Source organism: Anser brachyrhynchus (assembly GCF_964034855.1).
Source record: "Anser brachyrhynchus genome assembly, chromosome: 4".
Lineage (NCBI taxonomy): Eukaryota > Metazoa > Chordata > Aves > Anseriformes > Anatidae > Anser > Anser brachyrhynchus.
Genome location: NC_137698.1, coordinates 23,947,699 through 23,968,670, shown reverse-complemented (window position 1 = coordinate 23,968,670; position 20,972 = coordinate 23,947,699). Strand labels below are relative to the sequence as shown.

Sequence of the window (20,972 nt, the reverse complement as noted above, 5' to 3'; positions counted from 1 at the left end):
CATCGTGTTTTTTTGTTGTTGTTGTTGTATTTATTTATTTATTTATGGATTTAATTGTACAGCTAATTTAATAAATCTCTTAGGCTTTGTTCTATGTAATCCTATGTATCTGAAAGTATTTTATGTAGCAGTCTTCTTGAAGAGTGAAGGTGATACAAGATCCCAAAGACATGTTTAACGAACCAAGGACCTCTTAGACCTCAATTTACATAGCCAAATCCTTTCCTCTCAACCTTAAATCCTTAAAACACAATTTATTTAATCCCTGCTATAGTCAAATACACTGAGCGTGTGTAACAATATATCAAAATCATTAGCACAAAACCTTAAAATAGTGTATTGAATTTGTATAAAATAGCCAAATCCTTTGAGATCTTAGGTGTCACATCTAGACTTTCTGAAGTAAACACTGTCTTAAAAGTTCCTACCAAAATGATATTGCTGGTTCTTGTGTCCAACTCCTATAACATAATGCGCTTCCAGCAATAATTTTTCAATATCAAAAAGGGGAGACCAGACAACTCCCAGAGGTGATACTGGAGTATATTGCTTTTCATCTCTAAGGGGTTGGCCACACTGCAGTTGTAGATGTGAATTATGCTTTTATGGCATATTCAAGCTAGTTCTAAACTACCACAATTTACAGGTTATGTTGTAGCTGAAGGTCTAGCACTGCACAAGGTCTGGTGTGGTTTACTGCATTTCTCAAGACTAGGTGAAACTCTCGGAAACCACAGGTACACTTCTGTTTTTAACTGGTTGAATTCAGCTTGTATATGAATGCTTTAGCTGCGGTATAGAAATAGCTAAGGTGACTTGCTCAAATTTAGCCTAAAGTTCAGCTGATTTTATAATTGCCAGTACTAAAGTGTTAGTGTTGGGGAGAATCGAATGGATGTTTTACTAATGTCTCTTAGGTAATGGGACATACAGTATAATTAAGCATTGCCAAATGTACTTACATTATCAATTAATCTATGTATACTGGAAACTTAGGGAGTACATTGAACAATCAAAAGAATCATTGAAGGGGAACCCTGGGAGGGAACAGGTACAACCTGACCTTGGATAAGGGCCTGGAAATGCTGAAATGAGTTGAAGCAGAACCAAGAAGCGGAGGGAGCATGCGTCGAGTAAGAAAGGTGAAAAGTTTAGCGGAGAGGAAGACTCCTTACTTCATCTGGACGACCACCTGGACGACCACCAGAGTGCGCCACGCATGTGCAAAGGGGAGGGGAGCTAATTAGAATGGAATGCGAGGCTGATGTTGCAACCTGTAATGAATATGTATACCTTACGTAATGTTGAATGTATAAATAATGGCTGGGAAGTAACGGGACTTGAAGCCAGATTTGGGCACCTGCCCCGGCTTCCAGCGCTGAATAAAGCACCTTCATATAATCACTTGGTGGTTATGTGGTTGCTACGCTAACAAAAGGAATGAAATGAAATGGAATGAAATTTTCAAAGTCCAAATCTTGAGGAAGATATGACCATCTAATAAACCCCATAGTCACACACATCACTTGTGGGTGGAGTGAATGCATGGTAAACTGTCCCTTTTTTCCTGAACCTAACCTGTTCAATCAAATCAGGGGCTTCTGTACTGTTGTTGTACCTATGCTCTGAATTTCAGGCTCCAGGACAGTAAATTTTTGACTAGGGTAAAATTTTCTGAAACACTTTACTTTCCCTATGAGATAATGCATCCACACATAAGAGCCTAAATCCCAAAGCCTTAGGCTCTTGGATTGTTTGTATCATACTGGAAAATGGATTTGGAAGCCTAACTCCTCTGAGATGTCCCTGAGCTTTATCAGGTGTGTTCAGTTGGTAAAATGCATTTTTAAAGCTATATGTGACATTAGCAATCAGGCTGAAAAAAGGATGTGAAAGTAGCTTTGTTACAGTAGGTACTGTAATTCAGCTTTAATGAAAGGGGTACTATGCAGTAAATGTCTATATTCTGCAATGATTCAGTAACTATGATTCTGCATTTAAACTGGATTGGCAATACAGGCAATTTAAAGAAAGATTTTTTGGAGGGTTTTTGCATGCTGGGGAGGTTTACAGCTTGTTTCTTTACACAGACCTATTTTTGCTGAAAGCTGGGACCTGATTCATCATTGTGTTATTCTAATTTTATGCTGGCATAAGCCCATTTTCTGTAATAGAATTTCTCTGGTATAAAGCAGGAGTGATACAGTAGTAAAGCAAAGGCTACATTTTTAAACTGGCACAGTCAAAAACACCAAGCCTGATATATTTTTTCAGTGGTAAATTGTAGCTACTAATTCCAGTCAAGATGAGCTATGTGACAATGCGCTGAGCATTATGTAAGCCATACTATTAGGGAAAGATGTTTTTCTCCCCTGGTTGAAGTTGAGCCACTACTTGACAATAATGCAAGATTCAACGCAGCTGTAGAATGTGCAAGAACCACTCCTACTGTTACAGCTGCTACTCACAATACTGAGTTGTGTGAGTGGAAACCTGTTTTGTTTTTGATCATGATAGTTGCATGTGAAATGAATAAATAGCCTCAAGGAAAAAAAGTAGGGTAGGCCTCATAACTCTCCTTTTCTGCAATTTTCTTTTGGCATATTGAGTTGTTCCACTTCCCACTGCACCTCTCTTCTTCCTCATGAGTAGGTTAGCCTACAGCTCAGTGAGTGTTTTCTTCCTAGAAGCATACTCCAACAACCAGATTAATGCCTAAGAGATAGGCAACAGTAGCTTGATTTTCAAGGATGTGGTGTCAAACTGGAGCACTTGTACAAATTTAAAATCAAAAATGCCACGAATGTAATAGTAATAGTTAGGAAAGCACATCATGAACTTAAGGGCCACAAAGATGATCAAGGTAGTGGAGCACCTTTCCTATGAAGAAAGGCTGAGAGAGCTGGGGCTGTTCAGCCTACAGAAGAGAAGGCTCCAAGGGGACCTCATGACAACTTTTCAGTACTTGAAGGGTACTTATAAAAAAGATGGGGAGCAACATTTTGCTCTGTCGAATAATGACAGGATGAGGGGGAATGATTTTGAACTAAAAGAGGGGAGATTTAGATTAAGTGTTAGGAGGAAATTCTTCACTCAGAGGGTGGTGAGGCACTGGAACAGGATGCCCAGAGAGGTTGTGGATGCCCCATCCCTGGGGGTGTTCAAGATTAGGTTTCATGAGGTCCTGAGCAACTTGATCTAGTGGGTGGCACCCCTGTCTGTGGCAGGGGGGTTGGAACTACATGATCTATGAGGTCCCTTCCAACCCAAGCCATTCTATTAAAAAAAAAAAAAAAAAAAAAAAGGCCTGTTAAAAAGGAGTTGTTGGATCACAACTTTTGACATAGGAACCTCAAGACAGCCTAAGATCTTATTTTAGAGTCTGGTTTTGCCTATAGCTGGTTGTGGCTAACAGCCTAACTACTACATAGAAGGCATTTATTACTTATATATGGGTAAAGAAAAAGAGAGAGAGAGAGTTTTAAAGAAGACAAGGGTGGTCTGACTTGCTTTAACCAAGTGCAGTGACCAAGAAGTTTTTCATCATTTTCTCACTTCTAAAAATAATTAAATGACAAACACACAGATGCCATTTTACTGGACTCAGATCTCGGGTTACTGATGTTGAGAGAGGAACAAATAACATTTTCCTGGTTTACTGAAAAGTTTATAAACCTTTACATCTTTCATCATATGGACTAATTAGAAAATGATATATGCAGGTACTATTCAGAATGACTGGCATTCCTTCATTTACATGGAAAGGCAAGTAAATTCTGCTTTTAAGAAAACACAGTGTTTTCCTAGTTTCATATGGCAACCACTCACTTTATTTCTTTGCAAAATAGGAACTTCAGCATTTCATTTTTTAACTTTTATCATTAGACTCCTACAGCTTTAAAATGATTTTCCCCCTAGAAAATGCAAATCTATTCCTTTGTAGTGAAAACCATATTATACATGCAGCACGTAACTTTCAAAACTTTAGTTAGAAGCAGCAAAGCAAGCTGTCAGACATTTCAGTAATTGAATTTCCTTGAGAACTGCCTTGGTTTGTCAGCTCTGACTTTGCTGTCAAAAGAAAAGAAAATAGCCAGGGAATTAATCTAAGATAACACAGGGGGTATTTTGATAATGCCAAGACACAAATATTAAGTGTTTTCTCTGGAGATATTTTAAGGTAGGGTTCCCCACCCCAATTCAGGAGGGTTCATTTTAGCCTTGAGTCATTATTTTCTTGTGCAGAGTTCTGAGAATTAACTAATGACCTATCAAACTGCAGTACAAAGGATCCTTTCTTCCTGTATTAAGATGCACAATATCATTGCTTAAAAGGCCCAATATACCCTTTGTCAATTACTTCATAAGTGCAATTCATCTTTTACTGCTTCCGCACTTGGATTGCTTGTAAAATGTTTAGTGGTTAATTAGCCTGGAAGGAAGTCCAACTTATGAAAAACCAAGCAGTGGGAAAAAATAGCCATAAAATTAATGGCTTACTCTCTGGTCCTTATTTTATAGGGGAATGTTAGTCAGACTCTGTTGGAGCTGTACCTTTGACTAGCATTCAGCCTCCTTTATAATCAGCTTCAGAAGTATTCCATCCTGGGTTTTCCCCTTTGGCCTGTGCTTTCCTCCAAAGGACTTGAATGCATTAAGAAGAGATTGACAGCTCTCCTAATAATTGCAGCCAGTCCTCTAGCTAAAGGGAAACATGGGGCTAGTCACTTTTACTCTACTGGAACCCACCTGGAGTTATATTTAAGGTATAAAACTGTTATCTAAAAATTGAAACTAATAAAATATATACTGTTGTAGATAAAAGAAAATAGGCAATATTTGAGCTGTGAGACCTTCATTAGACAGTGGATAAAACTGGAAAAAGGAGAGAATTGTATAGGGAGTAAATTATCGTATTTACAGCTAGCTCTTTATACCTGCAGAGAAGATTCCAAAATAATCAGGTCCCAGGGACAACTTAGCCACTGAACATGCAGTCCATTTTAGGTCAGTCAAAAGGATCCGTAGATGAAAAAAGAAATGTTAAGCACTGTCACTGATGAAATGTATAAAATTTATTTATGCAAATTCTCTACACATTTTGGCAGTTATTCTGTCTGCAATTCTGTGATTAAAATAAAATAGTTGTGTTTTTTGTTGTTGTTGTTGTTTTCTTCTTCCCCCTAGTCAAAGTGCCCTTCATTTTATGGAAAATTGCAAGTAGACTGTCAGCACCATTATTTTTGCTATTACTTTGACAATGAAAATTTTAATGTGTTGCAAATACTGTATATCACAGCAATCACAAAGTTGCTGGTTAACTGTATGTGTTGGGCCTTACACAAAACTGCAAGTAATTGGACCCAGCATTTTTTGTTATACCTTCATTTATATCAAAAATTTAAAAAAAAGAACAGAAAAAATATAAGCCATCTATAACTGCTCTTTTTCTCCAAAAAACTGGAGCAGCAATGTTTTTCCTTTCAGAAAATAAGTATGATCACTTTCCCAATATAGGTGTCTCATAATTCTGGGTAGATTTTCTTTCCATTAAAAAAATGTGTGGGTGCCCATGAGCCTCAGTCAGCAATACTCTGTAACAGCTTTTCAGTTTCTCTTGAAAAAGATACCACTTGTGGATGAGAATACCATCAACTGTATATTCAGTAGTCATTCACTGCTTTGAGTGCTTCCAAATGTCAGTGGAAACAGAAGTGCCCATTTATGGCTTTGCTTCTCATTAGGTTGCACACATTAGGGAGAGACCTTGGTCTCCAACCGCCATTCCAGAAGGACATGAATCTTATGTAAATCCTTTGTCATATCAGTCACACTGAACAGATATCTTGGGTAACCAAGGACATCTCCAAGGACAGTAGACTAATACGGGTTTTAGGCAACAGGTATTTTGTGTCAGAGGAACTCAGCCCAATGCCATGGTCATTAACAGAACATTTTTCCTTGCAAATACACCATAATATACCTAAGCCAATATTAACATACCACACAATTTATTGCACTCATAAACAGCCCAACAGCTCAACATATAACTGATACTTAGTTTTTGATTGACTTGGAGTTGTCACTTGGACCTGAAGAGCTTGCCTGCTGTACTGTCACTGCCCCTACTACTTGTCCCATTTGTTGCTGTCCCTGGTCTCCACTGTTTCAATGTTTGGTTCTTACATGATGTGACAAACTGAATTAGTGTCCCTTATTTCCCTTCTCACTCATTCTTCTACCATAAGTCTATATAGGGTTGCAAATTCATATAAGAACAAATGACATGACTGTTGTTTATGGCCATTGTTTCTCATCTAATGACACCAACACCATTTTCATATTGTGGTAGCAGCTCTCACAAAATTAAACCTCTTCCTACCTTATGTATTGCACTATTAGGAAGATCCAACTGAAGCTGACATTTGTTTCTAGCACTGCCAGAATCTTTGTTTACATTTTTCCATTTATTAAAATGCTGGCAGCTACAAAATCATGTTAAGCTTATGCTCTTCTGGAATTTAATAGCAATAAATATGTATCAGAACCAGGCTGTCCAGCTCTTTCTTGTAGGGATAATACTATTTTTACACTGTTTCTTTCCAAGTGGTTGAACAGAGATGATGGGATCTAGCTGTTCCATGTCTAAACTGTACTTAACTGTAAATGACTTAAACTTATACCTTAATGTTGGACCTACTGTCCTATATTACACTGTCAAATGTATTGTCTAGTAAAAATAGGACATATACATTACCTATTTAGTTGTTATCTGTTCCCGTAAAAACCGTCTGCAGAGTGAGACAAAAGGGATAGAATAAGATGTTACTTTGAAGAAAAAAATCCAAACTAAACCACTTCCAAATAGTGCTTTTTACTGGGATATCAACAGGAGCCTTTCATTGATATGGCCTACATTTTTTATATTTTTGCATATACAACAAGCCCTAAAATCTTTGTCCATGTCACTGTTCATTCAGGGCAACATAACACATAAGACAAATTTTACCTTAGTTTTTTATTTGTTTGTTTGTTTTCCAGTACCTGAAAAACCTTCTTGTATATTTTTTCTTAACCCATCACACCAGAATACATAGAACATCATCATTCTCATGTAGAGAAAACAATGTCACAGCCAGCTGTACTTAATTACTGTTTGCAAGGCCTCAGTTGCAGCAATAGTTCTGTTAGTTATGTTTTTGTCATTGTTGTTGTTTTTTCATTTGTTTTCCAGACAAAATTATTTGTTATATTGGGCAGGGTGGGTGAAGGGTAGATGGCAACGTTTACAGTTCAGGATAGGCTTGATTTTCCCATGTTATTTGTTTAACGCATTAGATGTCAGTGCTTGGAAATCTTTTTTTTTTTTTTTTTTAAATTTGGAAAACATATATTTTTTTCTAAAAGAAAAAACACTAATACTTTAGTGCTGACAGAGTATTTGCTAGGAAATTTATATCAAATAATTTATATTCAGGTTTATCTATTGCTGACCTATAAATAAAGACATGATTTATTAACTTTTAATTCCTAAAATATTTGTATTACACTTATAATGCTAGCATCTGACACACAAATTCAAAGAGCAACCAATGCACAAAGTGATTCAGAGCCCCCCCATTGCCAACAACTGTTCTCTTTCTAGTGTGCGTCTCTTTCAGATACACAGTGAAATGCCGTTTTAACTTCCACCAGTTGTCTTGCACATTCGTAAAAATCCAACAACTGGCAAAGCTTTCAACCCTACCTTTTCACCTGGGCCATCATCTTGGAGGATGTTTAAACTCCAGTAAAAGGTTTGACAACAACTCAGCTAGACGTCCTTAGTCAGCTGGTACTTCCAGCAAGCTAACTGCCATAGCATGGATCTCAGCATGGTCTAGCTACCAGGGTATTTATTCAGCTTCTCACAATAATCTGAATTGTATTTAGATTTCCCAGACCACCTTATCACCAAGTGTGAAAATGTCAGCTGACAGCCCTTGCTATAATAACAGAAATTCAAATTTCATCACTGAAATAATATAATCTGACTGGAAGTAAGGAAATTCCACCTTGAAGTTATAAATGAATTGTACATAAACGAATCTCCAATGAACAAATAGAATTGAATTATTATGTCCATGCACAAAACTTATAATGATGTCCTATTGAGTTCCTCTGTAGCTGACTGCATACATACCAGCATATTCAGTTTGCCTGCAATAAAATTTTGGGAGCTTCCACCTTATTTCTCAGAAGGATCTGTATTAGTAAGGCTCTGCAGGACTAGTCATTTTTAGAGAAGGGCATGTAATTTTACATAACACCGTGTAAGTATCTTATACCTTTAGAATTGAGATTTTTGCTGTTGTTGTTGTTATTTTACATAAAATATAGCTTTTCTGTGAGTTTATATTGTCAACCCACTCGACAGAATAATTATGTGATGCAGTATACTTTTTCATTATGTTGATATAATTTTTCTTTTTATTTTCCTCATTGAAAGAAACAGACAGGAAAAAAATAAAACTTAATTTATTTTAATGGAAGGGGAACATCATTTTTCATGCTCATGATTTTTCTGTCAGTTCTACTTCCTAATTTATAAAACTTAGCAATCTGCAATGTGACTCCCAATGAATAATAAAAATTACAGAATCTTTAAAGTGTTTAGCCCTGCAAAAAGTACATCTTTAATTTCTGCAATTCCTAGTTTCATCCTTAGAATCTTTCTTGACAAAGCTCAGAGAATGAAGCCAGTCCTTTTATTTTAGTTCTTTCTCAGGATGAGTTTAAGGATGACTACTTCATCCTATAGCTTCCACTGAGCTCTCAGATGAACATAGGCTGGTGCTTCTGATTGATTTCAATTGTATTTCTGAAGTTGTTCCTTCAAGTGTTTTATTTTTTTATTTATTTATTTTTAATCTTTTTATCTCTTTTGTGGTTTTACTCTCATTACGTGTAGAGACTAATCTGAGTATAGTACTGTCCTCTCTGTTATAGACCCATGCCAATAAATGATTTATTTTCCCTGCAGACCTTTGATCCTCTTTGATTGCACCCTGGTGGTCTAAAGGATCCACAGTTTTGCTTGTGGGATTCTTTTTTTTTGATTCTTATTTGAAGACTTTGTGATATGTTTGGTGTGTTTGTTCTTAAATCTTCCCTACCTTTTTTAAACTTACCAGTCAAGAGCTATGTTTTAGAGACAATATAAAAGAAGGGATAAAATATATGAGTATCATATTACCTAGTAATAAGGCAGTTTCTCTCCCCTATTTTACATTTCACCATTTACTTCATGATCTCTCTGTTTCCATTTTCTTTTATCTTTGTACCCCATGGAACAGATGTACATGTACAACTGTTTCAGATGACAGGAGAAATTCTTGTTTCCTCAGTACTGTGGAAATTGTTTAGAAAGGAAGTCTTACCTGAGGAAAACTCTAAAATACTTACTTAAGTAAAACACCATGAGTTTTGTGATGGCACAATGCCTCTTGTACTGAAATTGCAATAGGAATGCCTGCAGATGAATATGGACTTGTCCTTTCTTAGATGTATTTTCCTGGAAAGATACAATATGCTATTCCAAATGCAGCTTTTCAATTTAAGTAAACACAGGAAATAAATAAAATCCTTTGGGGGCACAACTTCTCAAAGTATTATCTATTACTGCATCAGGGCAGAGAGCAGAAGCGAGATGTTAATCACAGACTGCAGTGAGTGGCTGAGGAGGCAACATCTTTGTTCTGCATCCTTGTTTCCAAGATAGAGTGGAAGAAATCATTCTCTGTAAAGGCAGAATAAAATAGACACTCAAAGTTACAGAAAAGTGAATCTGATGAGGAAAAGTGGTTTTGAATCAACTTCCCAACCACCACCGAAGGTGTGAAACCCAGACAGAAAGTGTGAAGTGAAGACTTAATCTAACCTATGTACTAAAACCTTCACTGGCTTCTATGTGCTAATGAGTAAGGGAAATACAATCTGGTCATTGTGTCAATCATTTTACCCTCTCATAAAAAAATAACAAAATAGTCTTTTTCTTTTTCTTGTCTGGGTTTTAGAATAGCAGAGAACTGAATGAGTCTGGCTTAGTACAAACACTGAAGAGAAAATAATACAGGTCTGTATCCTCTAGAAATTCCTATTGTATTATTATGGCTTATAAACAGAGATTTTAGTTTGGAATTGATATAATGGTGTTATTCACAAATCTATCAGAAACACAAAATATTTTTATTTTAGAATAGATGTAACTGAACGTGATAAATGAGTCCATGTAATAAGAGCCAAAACCCTTGGGGAATAATTATCCATTGCTGGAACCCACAATGGAATTTTAAGCAGCTGCAGAATTTTGAACAAAATTACAAATATCCTAACTTGGAGGTACACATTAAGATGTGAGAAAGCAAAAAAAATGATAACCAGACTGGGTAGAGAAGTTTAAAACTTAAAACTTAAAACCAAACCAAACAAACAAAAAAACCTGCAATGCTGCTATGCTACAGTAAAAGAAGAAATCATGATTTTATTCCGTTGACCTATGGAACCTCAGCGGAGGTAAATTACCATTGCTCAGGTGTTTTCAGTGGTGTTATGTCCATTTCTACCAACTGAAGCTCGACCTCACAGGCATACAAAAATAATTCCTGGAAACATATGAGTTGAAAAAATGTTTTTAATAATGACATTTTTATTTTGGTGTGATTAAATATGCTTATGGAATAATATTTTTTTCAGTATTAGGGCTCTAAATCTTGTACAAATGATATATTTTTCAAAATTTAGTAAATGGTCTAAAAGTTTAATTCTTTCTGTAGTTTACACGTAGAAAACTTTATTATGTCTTCCCATCAGCTAATCCAAAAAAATCTCTCGTAATTTTGATAATAATTTGTGCCTCCAGCTCCAAGAGCAGTTTGTCTAGATTTGGTTGTCAGTAAATATTTGTTATTCTTTTTGAAGAAAAAAGAAATCCACTTTTTAAAGTAGTTATTTTTATTTGAATGGCACCATTTCCAAATGAAGGTAGCTGTTGAACTTGACTCCACTGATAGAAAATGTAGTATTTAAATATATATATTAGTGAAATGCTCATATTTATACCTTTGAGGTCTGTTTTCTAAACTTACTTATAAAAAAAAAAGTCTTACTAAAGTAAGTCTTACTTACTAAAAAAAGTCTATTTTCAAAACTTCTAATCATGTTGAGTACCAATTATTGCCACTTTTAAACCTGCAGGTTTTGAATCTTTCATCACCTAGCAGGTTTGTTATACACTCAGGTTTGTTTGTGTTTAAAGCTACTAGGAGGAATTACAATTTGTTGCTTTTTTTGTTGCGTAACTCATCTGACCTCAGCTACTACATAGCCGAATATTAGGAGACAGTTGTTGGGTTTGGTAGCTTCAGAAATACACTTGACAGCCAGAGAAGCCCTGTCTTGGGGAATTAGATTAATTTTTATACAGTGTAGTCTCAGTTAAGATGCTGGCAAGAGGAACTCTTTAGCTGCACTGTGTATCCGGTCTGTCATTGAAAATACGTTGTGAGGACAGTGAGGTAATATTATATTGCTTCCATATTTCTTCATGCCTACATTTTGCAGTGGAAGAGCAGCTGAACCTAAATAATCACTCTTCCGAGCCAGAGTTATTGTAGGGCTATGTACCATATTATTAAAACAACGAAACTTCAGTAAATTGCACATCTAATGTATGTAGTCATAATTATGTTGATTAAAATGATATTTTGCCCACATATAACAAAAGAGAATGTAGTCCTGTAATTATAAGATACTCTTTTTCAAAGACTAGGTCACATTTTCTACAGTTGTAGATAAAGGCATTATACACTTGCCACAATGGGAAGTAATCTACGTATACCAATGAAGCAGATAACATTACAGTTGTTTCTGTTTAAAGCCTTTTGTATATCATACTGTTGTAACATCTCAAAGATAATATATAATGTCAGAATTACTGATTTTCCAATCACAAAGTGGTAATAAGTAACAATTCTCATGAAACTTTACAGGGATAAAATGTGAAATAAATGTAAAAGTAAAGACCTGGTGTCTGAACTTGCTGGAGTACGTTTTGATGCATAGCTTCAAAAAGAGTACATGGTTTTAGGAAGAGAATGGAAAAATGGAAACCAAATGACTGATCAATAAACAGCATAATGAAAATGATTAAATTTAAACACCATTTTCACAAACAATATGTATTTTGTTTGTCCAGTTAGTCTTCATATTTCCATGTTACAATAATTGGAATATTTTGGAAAGTCCAGAACAACAATTGCTCAGGAGTATACTCATTCTGCACAAATTTTAGGAGAGATGCTGAAGTCATCTGGGACCCTAATGAAGAGCAATTATCCCCTGCTTACACTATCCAGATACAAGAATTTTCATTTTTCACAATACTGTCAAAAGAACTGCAGCCAAGAAACAGGGACTCAACTGCTATGCTGCAAATAAATCATAATTGACAGTATATATGCTTTGTTCAAGCCTATACCTTGAGAATAAAGAGCTTTTTATTTGTTTGTTTCCTTGCTTTTTTTTTTTTTTTTTTGGTCTCCCCTTTTTTAGTCCAGCTGCATTAGTTCATTCTGTTTGTAGATTTATTTATTTTTTCACCTGTAGGTTTGACACAGGCTGGCTAAGTAGCTAAATGTCTACAGTCTCAAATAGCTTCATTTAGTGATTCCTCTTTGAAAAACTACCTGCACACACACTTCCGAAACAAGTAACCTTTATTTTTGTTTTTCAAGGAAGTTTACTGTTAAGGTAAGTCAAATATATATATGTTGAGAAAGAAATCAGGGCTATTCATGTCATGTTGTAAAATGGGTGTAAGTTTATAATAGGCTGTACAAACAGAAAACAGGTTACTGGAATGGAGATATTTAATATTTAATTCCAAGGTGCATCATGTGATCCACTTATTTGGCCTTACTTCTCATGCAGGATACATAAATTCCATTATTTTTTTTTTTAATAGGAAGCTAAGCTTACAGAGATGGATAGAAAAATCCTATTTTCTTCTATGAATTTTGGATCAGGTCCTAAGTATGTAGTTCTTCTGGTCCCAGAAAGAAGCTTATTTTCACATGACTAGATGCAACATTGTCTAAAGTGATGCGCACAAATATTTTGGAAAAATTCTGCCACTCTTGATTGACTTCTGAACAATACTTGGAAGTACAGTCTGTTACAAGAGCTTCTGCCTGAGCATAAAATCAGAATGAACAACCTAAACATGATCAATAATTCAATAGTATTTGTGACTTTTAATATAATAATTATAGAAAATGTTTTCTGGAAAAAAATAAACTTTTAAGATGAGCTTAACTAATGAGAAAAAGGGTGAACGAGATAATCTGCACATTAAGAACTCCTTACAAAGTGCATTTTGTGAGGTTTAGATGAATAGCCTATAAAGACAGCATATAGGAAAGAAAAGCTGTCAGTTCAATACAGAAAATTGAAGATGATATTTTATGACTTTTGTTATCAGGAAATGAATCTAGGTGATTTAAATAACCATTTCTACCTTTAAAATCTATGATTTATTAAAACCTTGTTTCTCCAAAAGCATATAATTCAAAATCAGATGTTCAGTGGGGGAAAAATGTAAAAGGGATTTCTAATTTCAAATCAATGGATGTAACTTTGTTGACCTGAAGGAATTATACCTTTCATTCCAGTTTTCTCTGACATACGGGTTGGTCTTTTTCCTTATTATTGCTGGACAGTCCAATGTTTGTGCATCTTTAGAGTTAGTGGGAAAGATGTGTTTCCTTTCCTTTGAACTGCAGCCAAATCCTGCATTATGAGGTTCAGGAAATTTTCTGTTTATGAATGGTACGCTGGTGACACATTAAGGAGCAGCTGCTGAAGCAACGGCAGATGTAATATACCCTTCTGACTGAGGCATGGCTGAGGAAACAGTTGAACCAGTAAATCCTACAGAATCCAAGCACAGAAAAGAAACTCTATCCAATTTCCCCTTTAACTATTTTATCTTTTGAATTATATGTGAGAGCTGAGTTTGTCACAGACTACCAGTGTATCACAGAGAACTCAGGACTTGAGAACTCAGTGGAATACAAAACAAATACAGGAACAATGAATAGATCCAAGGACATCAACAAACCCCGACAGTTGGTTCACTCGTGTTTAATTGGCTATTCTATAGAAAGCTCCAGAGAAAGTTGTACAAAGTGAGATATACATCTACTAGTGACGTAGTGAAATCAGTAATTACATGAAAGGACTTGATTTTTTATTAATTTAATGAAAAGACTGTTAACTCACCCATTTATGAAAGACCTTAAAGTTCCATGGACTTTGTGGAAAGACTAAGAATTTGAGCTATATAAAACAGCTCAAAAGGAACAACATTCTTTCAAGGTCCCTTCCAATGCCTAATATTCTGTGATTCCGTGATAACATGTAAAGGTATTTCTGTTTCATATTTTTTTCAAAAAATATCAAGTATACATTACTTCACCAAAATCAACATTAACAATGTCAATAGGTAAAACAATTAGAGGGTAATAATACCAATAACAGTAAGATCCTTGAAATGCATTCTCTGCTTGAAAGAGTTTTGTCACGTGTGAAGATACAGATACTTAAAAATCAGGGGACAAAGGTGAGCCTGGGAGGAAAGAAATATGAATATTCTTCTTGGAGTCATTCTCTCACACGCTCAAGTCTGCTATGGCTATCTCTAAAATAACAATAGTGGGCGATGTGAATCATCAAATACATTGAAAAGCACAGTTTTTGTACTTGTCTTCATGGATTAGATCTATAAGTGTTTCCATGACATAACTCAGGGATAAAGAAACAAGTTTGAACATATGATGATCTGAAGTAAAAGCCAATATCTGGTGTTTTCCCTTCAGGATGAAGGGAAAGTTTTAAATACCAGGGATGTTAGAAACTAATTCCTGCATAGAAAAATGCTTGGTTTCCAGGCAATGAAGAAAGAAGTTCCTGCATGTCAACCTGATACAAAAGAAAAGGAATGACAGTAGAAGGCATAATAGGAGGTAGGTAGGTGGCATGTATCAATATAACCCATGTCTCAAGCAAAAGAGAAGGGAGAAAATTACATACGCTTAGGCAATTCTAACAAAAGCAAATTTATATATTTATATTATCTTGTTCATAGGTTCATATTCTTGCAGTGGTAACACAACTGTAGAATAAATGGACATACTGTCAAACGTAAGGACAAGCTTTAAAAGAATTAGTACTTACGTCCAAAATTTAAAATGTTGTTCCTTTGATTGTTCTGTATTATTACGTGTATATTACTTACTCTCTTTTATAAGTTTTTCCTCTTCTTCAGCTGTATTCATGTGTTGCTGACCTCCACAATAAGACACTTGACAATAATATCCTGCAGTGACACAATCTTATTTCTCTTAATATCCCCACCAATAAGAAGTTGCTGTGGACACAAGTCAGAGTGATTAATAGCATACCACCCACAGAGGTTTTGACTTTTCATAGCAGCTATGTAATGGAATGCCTGCAATGCCAGTTTTTGCAGTAGGATTGTAACCGTCACACCAGTTACTTCATGACCACCTGGAAACCTTTCCTCATTTGAGAGTGACTGATTGCATGACTAATGTATACTTCCTTAAAAAACAAACAAACAAAAAAAAGCATAATATTCACCTACAAACACTTTCTTCTGAGGATCTGCTAATTCGTCGAAAAAAATTGGAGCTGTTTCTGTGATAAAAGAATATATGAGAATAAAATTTAAAAGGGCATTTAGTCTTAGTGAAATCCTGTTTATGACCAAGATAGTATGACATAGATGCTTTCTATACCAGAAAATATATGTAACAGCTTTGTATACTGTCAGTTTGTGATTATTCATTGGTTAAAACAGGTGTATGAGAAGTCATTTAGAATGGTACTGAGATCCAAGGCCAGGTAAAACATACTTTGAATTTGTTTACAAGACTTCTTTTTCACAGTATTTTCTATATACAGATTCTTGTCACTCCTGGTCAATCTGTTTAGTAGAAACTTTGGGACAAGTCCCTCATGCTTAGAGTAAACCTTCAACAATCATTCAAAATTCTTCACAATAAAAAACTGTTGAGCCCTTCTCAAAATTTTTAACAAGCTGTCACACAGCTGTCAAACATTTCTAGACTTGTATTTATGTTCCTTTTCAGTCTGAACCTTATCAGTGCTATTCTTTGTTTCACAGTAAAAGACAAATAGTAGTACGGTCCACAGAGGGCAAAAGAATCATAAAGACCTAATATGAGAAAGGGATTGATTTCTGAAATGGGGGTGGGGGATGGGGGAAACCATACACAAAAACTTTTGGTGATGTTTTTTGCTAGCTGAAGTTCTTACGCAGATGGTCCAGATACATCTAATACAATGTCAGATATTGCTTTAATATAACACCATCACAATATCTTACACTGTTTACCTTTTAGATGGGGCATGTTAAATGCCCTCATTTTTAGAGGGAGATGAAAAGCTGAAGCACTTTGAAAATTTTACCATTCTTTTGATAGTCAGGGCAGTAAATCAAGAATATTTTTTTTCTTTTCTTTTTCACATTTGTGACGTGCATATGGTCCAACAGAATCAAAAACACTTGGTTTTTTTACTGCCTAACTCCAATTAGCTAGGTGATTTCAATAAGAATTCCTTCTGCAATTTCAGATGCATTTTTAAGATTCTTCTGAAGTTATTATACACTACTGAAGAGTATATGTGAACTCTGTCTTTCATGAACAGTTTTACCACAGTAGGATAGTCCTGTATCAGTAATGAGAAGTGTCTGAATCATCTCTTTTGGGATTTTGCTTTGTTTTTGACATATTAGAGTCATTATGGTTGGAATGCAATTGGAATATGGAAAGTATTAGCAGGAAACCTATTTTAAAATGATAACTAAAGCTTTCATGCACAGTGCTAATATTTACTGCTGGATCTCAGTATGCTTAAAAAGCTGTTTTCTCTTCTCTGACACCTTTCATTATGTGCACATCAAAAATGTTGTACCTTTCTCTCCCAGTTTTAGGAAAGCAGTATAATATGAATACAATAGTCAGATGATGCACAGTGACTGGTTTCCTATGGCTACCTCAGCCAGATAGCAAAAGTAATATAAATTTAAGACCATTTTAACTTCACTGACATCCCCTAAAGAAACATACCTGACAACCATGCCCATTTTATAGTTGTGCCAGTCTTAGAAAAATAAAAATAAAAAATATGCCAAGTTTGAATTTAATTTAATGTGGATTGTATTTTATTTTTTTTATACAATCCATATAAGTCATAAAAGTCAGTTTTATCATTCTGCTGTTCAAAACCTGCTCTGGGTGCTATACCAGGGAATTATTTTTACAAAAAATCTCAAGGTGTAATCTCTTCCTTCCTCATAAAAAGGTATCACCTTAATACTCCATTGCTACTAACTTTCATGGAATTTTGTATCTCTTGATGCTAGCAAGCAGCATGTAATATGTGACTTGGATGTGCGTAGGATGTCTAATATTAAGACATAAGCTATGATTCAGACAGATATGTCCCTACTTATTTTTTTTTTGCATTTCACTTCAAGCCAATATTTTTCAGTCTTATAGTACATTCCCACATGTCCTTTCATCTCCCATATCATGTATATACAGTGTAATATAAAGCCTTTCTGTTATAACTTGCAATAAACTATTATAAACTGTATTATGGATTTCAAAAAACATTTCTTGTGTATTAAATGGGCAATGTAACAGATTTTCATTCAGAATTCACCAGAAGGTCCTCAGTGAATTTTGCATATATATACTGGATATAAGAGCATTTTGAAATTTTTCTTCCACTTGTCAATTCAAATAACTTAAAGGTTAAAAGTGACTTTAAAATGCTATGGAACATTTGTTTTTGGTTGCCTGCGTGAATTGTATTTGTGTAGCAGCCCTGTTTTTGTTAGAAAGGAGATCACAGATCATATTGAGCACAACTGGCACTAATTGGCAAACTTGGCAGTTTGATCAGAAAGGCCAAAAACTAAATGAGCAAAGGGATTGACCTCCTTTTCTAAGTTAACACCAAAACACTCTGCTGAGTTAGTGCAGAGAAATCTGTTGACCCTATCCTTTTCTATGGAGGGTTTTCTCCTCTGGGGCTGTCAATCCAGCCTTTTTCAGTAGCACTAAAACTACTAATAAATAAAAGTGTAGAAATACACTGCAAAAGACTTGAAATGTCCACATCCCTAGAAGTATCCATAAGGTCAGATTCTAAATATACACATCTGAAATGTATATGATAGAATAGTGTGGCATGGTGATATATTGGAGTTGTCGTATATCTTCAGTGAATCTTTTTTCAGTAAAGCCTGTCCTGTGAACTATATTTGGGAATGGGGAGATGGAGATGAGAGAGATTTATCTTCAAAATCTCCCATCATTTTTTTTCATGGGGGAACATCAGAGAGCATACTAAAAGTTGGGAAATAAGAGTGACTTGGTTTTGCTTAGCCTCCACTAGGTGTTTTAAGCCTTCTGTAGTAGGAAATATATTACATTAATACTTTATTACTTCACCTTCCTACATTAATACTTTATTACTCCACCTTACTAAGAAAAAGACAGTTTCTGCCTCATGAAAACCATATATTTACAGCAGCCCTCTCCTAGTTATGCCACAGACATATCTCAATAGAAAACTTTCAAAGGTGTGTACATTATATCTTAGTATCTTGGTAACTAGGTTTGTGTCTTGTATCTTAGTAACTAGGTTTGGGGCAGATATATATTTGGCATTTGGTTTGTAGATTCAGTTATTCTTGATTATGTCCAGATCATGGTCTTCCTAGCCTGCCATCTTATATTTATTCAATGGCTTTGTAGCAACCTCTGCTGAAAAGATGTAAATACATTTGTATTCCTAAATATTGTAATTCTTCATCTGTCTTCTTTACCCTCAATAGGCATTATTAGCCCAGCAATTTCTGTGCTTTGCTGTTTGGGAAATCACCCTGGGAAGGCAACCACTGAAGATGAGTGACAGGCCTTTATCACCTTCTCCACCCCCTACCATCCAACTGGCTGCTTAGGGGACTCAGAATTTCTGCTTCAATGGATGGCAAATGCCTTTGCAGCACTTGTTCTACGCCCTTGCTCACAGAAGAAATACAGGTGAAAATTGAAGATGTCTCTAATCTATTTACTGTCTTACTTCGTGTAAGGCAGCCCCTAAATCTAAGAAAATATCATATTCCAGTTGGGGAGATTCAGGCCAAGTCTTTACCAGCTCTGCAAAGACAATCAGCAAAAATTCTTAAATAGTCAGAAGAGGAAAAAAGATGGATGCAAAAACCACATGTGATTTATCAGGCAATGTGCTGCTCATAGCCTTTTGACCAGCCATGACAGGCATTCCTTTTCAAAGCTCATTGATTATTCACTCAGTTTTATCCAGGAAAATATTTTATTCTAGAAATGCAAGTGAGCATTAGCTCATGATTTGCTAATTTATTTGTTCAAATTTATACACAGACTCTAAGCATTTTGTAGGCCTTCACTTTGGCCTCTGGTTTATACTCTCTCTTATTCTTTTTAATTTACATAATGTTTACTGCTAATGACTTGTAGAACAGAACAACAAACTGTCTTACCTCATTATACATTTGAATTCTATTAGATTACAACAGGTAGGGATCTGGTCCAAGAATTTAATGTCAAACAGTATAATGTGGATCCTTTCTCGGTTTAAAGTTACTACATATTTTTAGAAGAGTATGATTTTCTGCACTAATGCTCCATGTTCATGTTACATTTCCTGTATAATTCTTTGACCTTCCCTGAATATTACAGTCCCATTAAACTTTAGGTCATTGGCTTCAAAGCTACAAGGAAAGGTTACTTTATTAGTATCAGTTGTTATAAACATTGTAACTCTGTATTTGCCCAGATATTGTATATAATCATATCTAAAATATATATAAAAAGTCTTCTATGCACAAACTACCATTATTGGGCTGCAAAGAGTTATAAGCATAATGCAAACCACAGAGCAAGTCAGTCCATATTCAAATATATTAATTCAACGTCTTACTCTTTTCAAACTCTTTTGACACATGAGTTTACAGGGAGCATATAGGTCACAGCTTAAGGACCTTTTTCTGTCCATAGGAAGCATATAATATTGAAGCTGTTGTTTCATCTGTGAAGATGGCATTTGGGATTTTTATTTGCCTCAAGGCATCTGGTGGCCTTTTGCAACATTTTCATTTTATTGATGTCCCTAATCAAGTGCAAATGCATATTGAAAAGTCTTATTGTATCAACATTGTGTCCTTTATTTAGAGTAGTTAATTCATATATTTAACCTTTCTTACATGAAATACGTAAGGAAAAGACTTCAGAATCTCATTTTATCCACCTTTTTTTTTTTTGACAAGTTAAATATTTTTTAAAAGAAAGCTCCTTGTTTTGAGCCATACTTTTTATTCCAGTTTTTCTTCTGCAATGGTGTCTTATTAAACCAAACATTTATTGTTTGGTTATACAGTAAAGATGCCAATATCCAAGTCAATTTAAATGATTCTAGTATGCAGCTCTGAATCTGTCATAGTGTTTGTTAAGTTATGGTGATAAAAGCTTGTCCAGGCATCCACAAAGGAGTACAGAGAAACAATGAGGGAAGGCAAAGCCTAAGTAACACCCTTGGGTTTATTCCCCATGCCCGTCACAGGAGCCTTTCCATCTCCATAAACCCAGAGGAGAGCAAGGACACAAAATGGAAGTCCTTAACTCAAGTTAAGGACTCCAGAAAAACAGACAACTTCTCTGGACTTTCCCAGGGCTGTCCCAGCAGAGCTTCAGCCCTTGTCCAAGTGTGACACCCATTAAGGCGAGTGACGGGGAGAAGCTCTTTAGACCATCTTTTGGACTCTGGTGGTCACTGCT

General features: G+C 35.4%; 1 long non-coding RNA gene across 1 annotated transcript; it reads left to right on the top strand.

The window, feature by feature from the left end:
• Positions 1-11,990: 11,990 nt before the first annotated feature.
• Positions 11,991-20,491, top strand: LOC308195097. The gene is made up of 3 exons (XR_013951263.1): positions 11,991-12,789; positions 14,916-15,062; positions 18,992-20,491. It is a non-coding gene; the product is annotated as an uncharacterized lncRNA (long non-coding RNA).
• Positions 20,492-20,972: the final 481 nt, after the last annotated feature.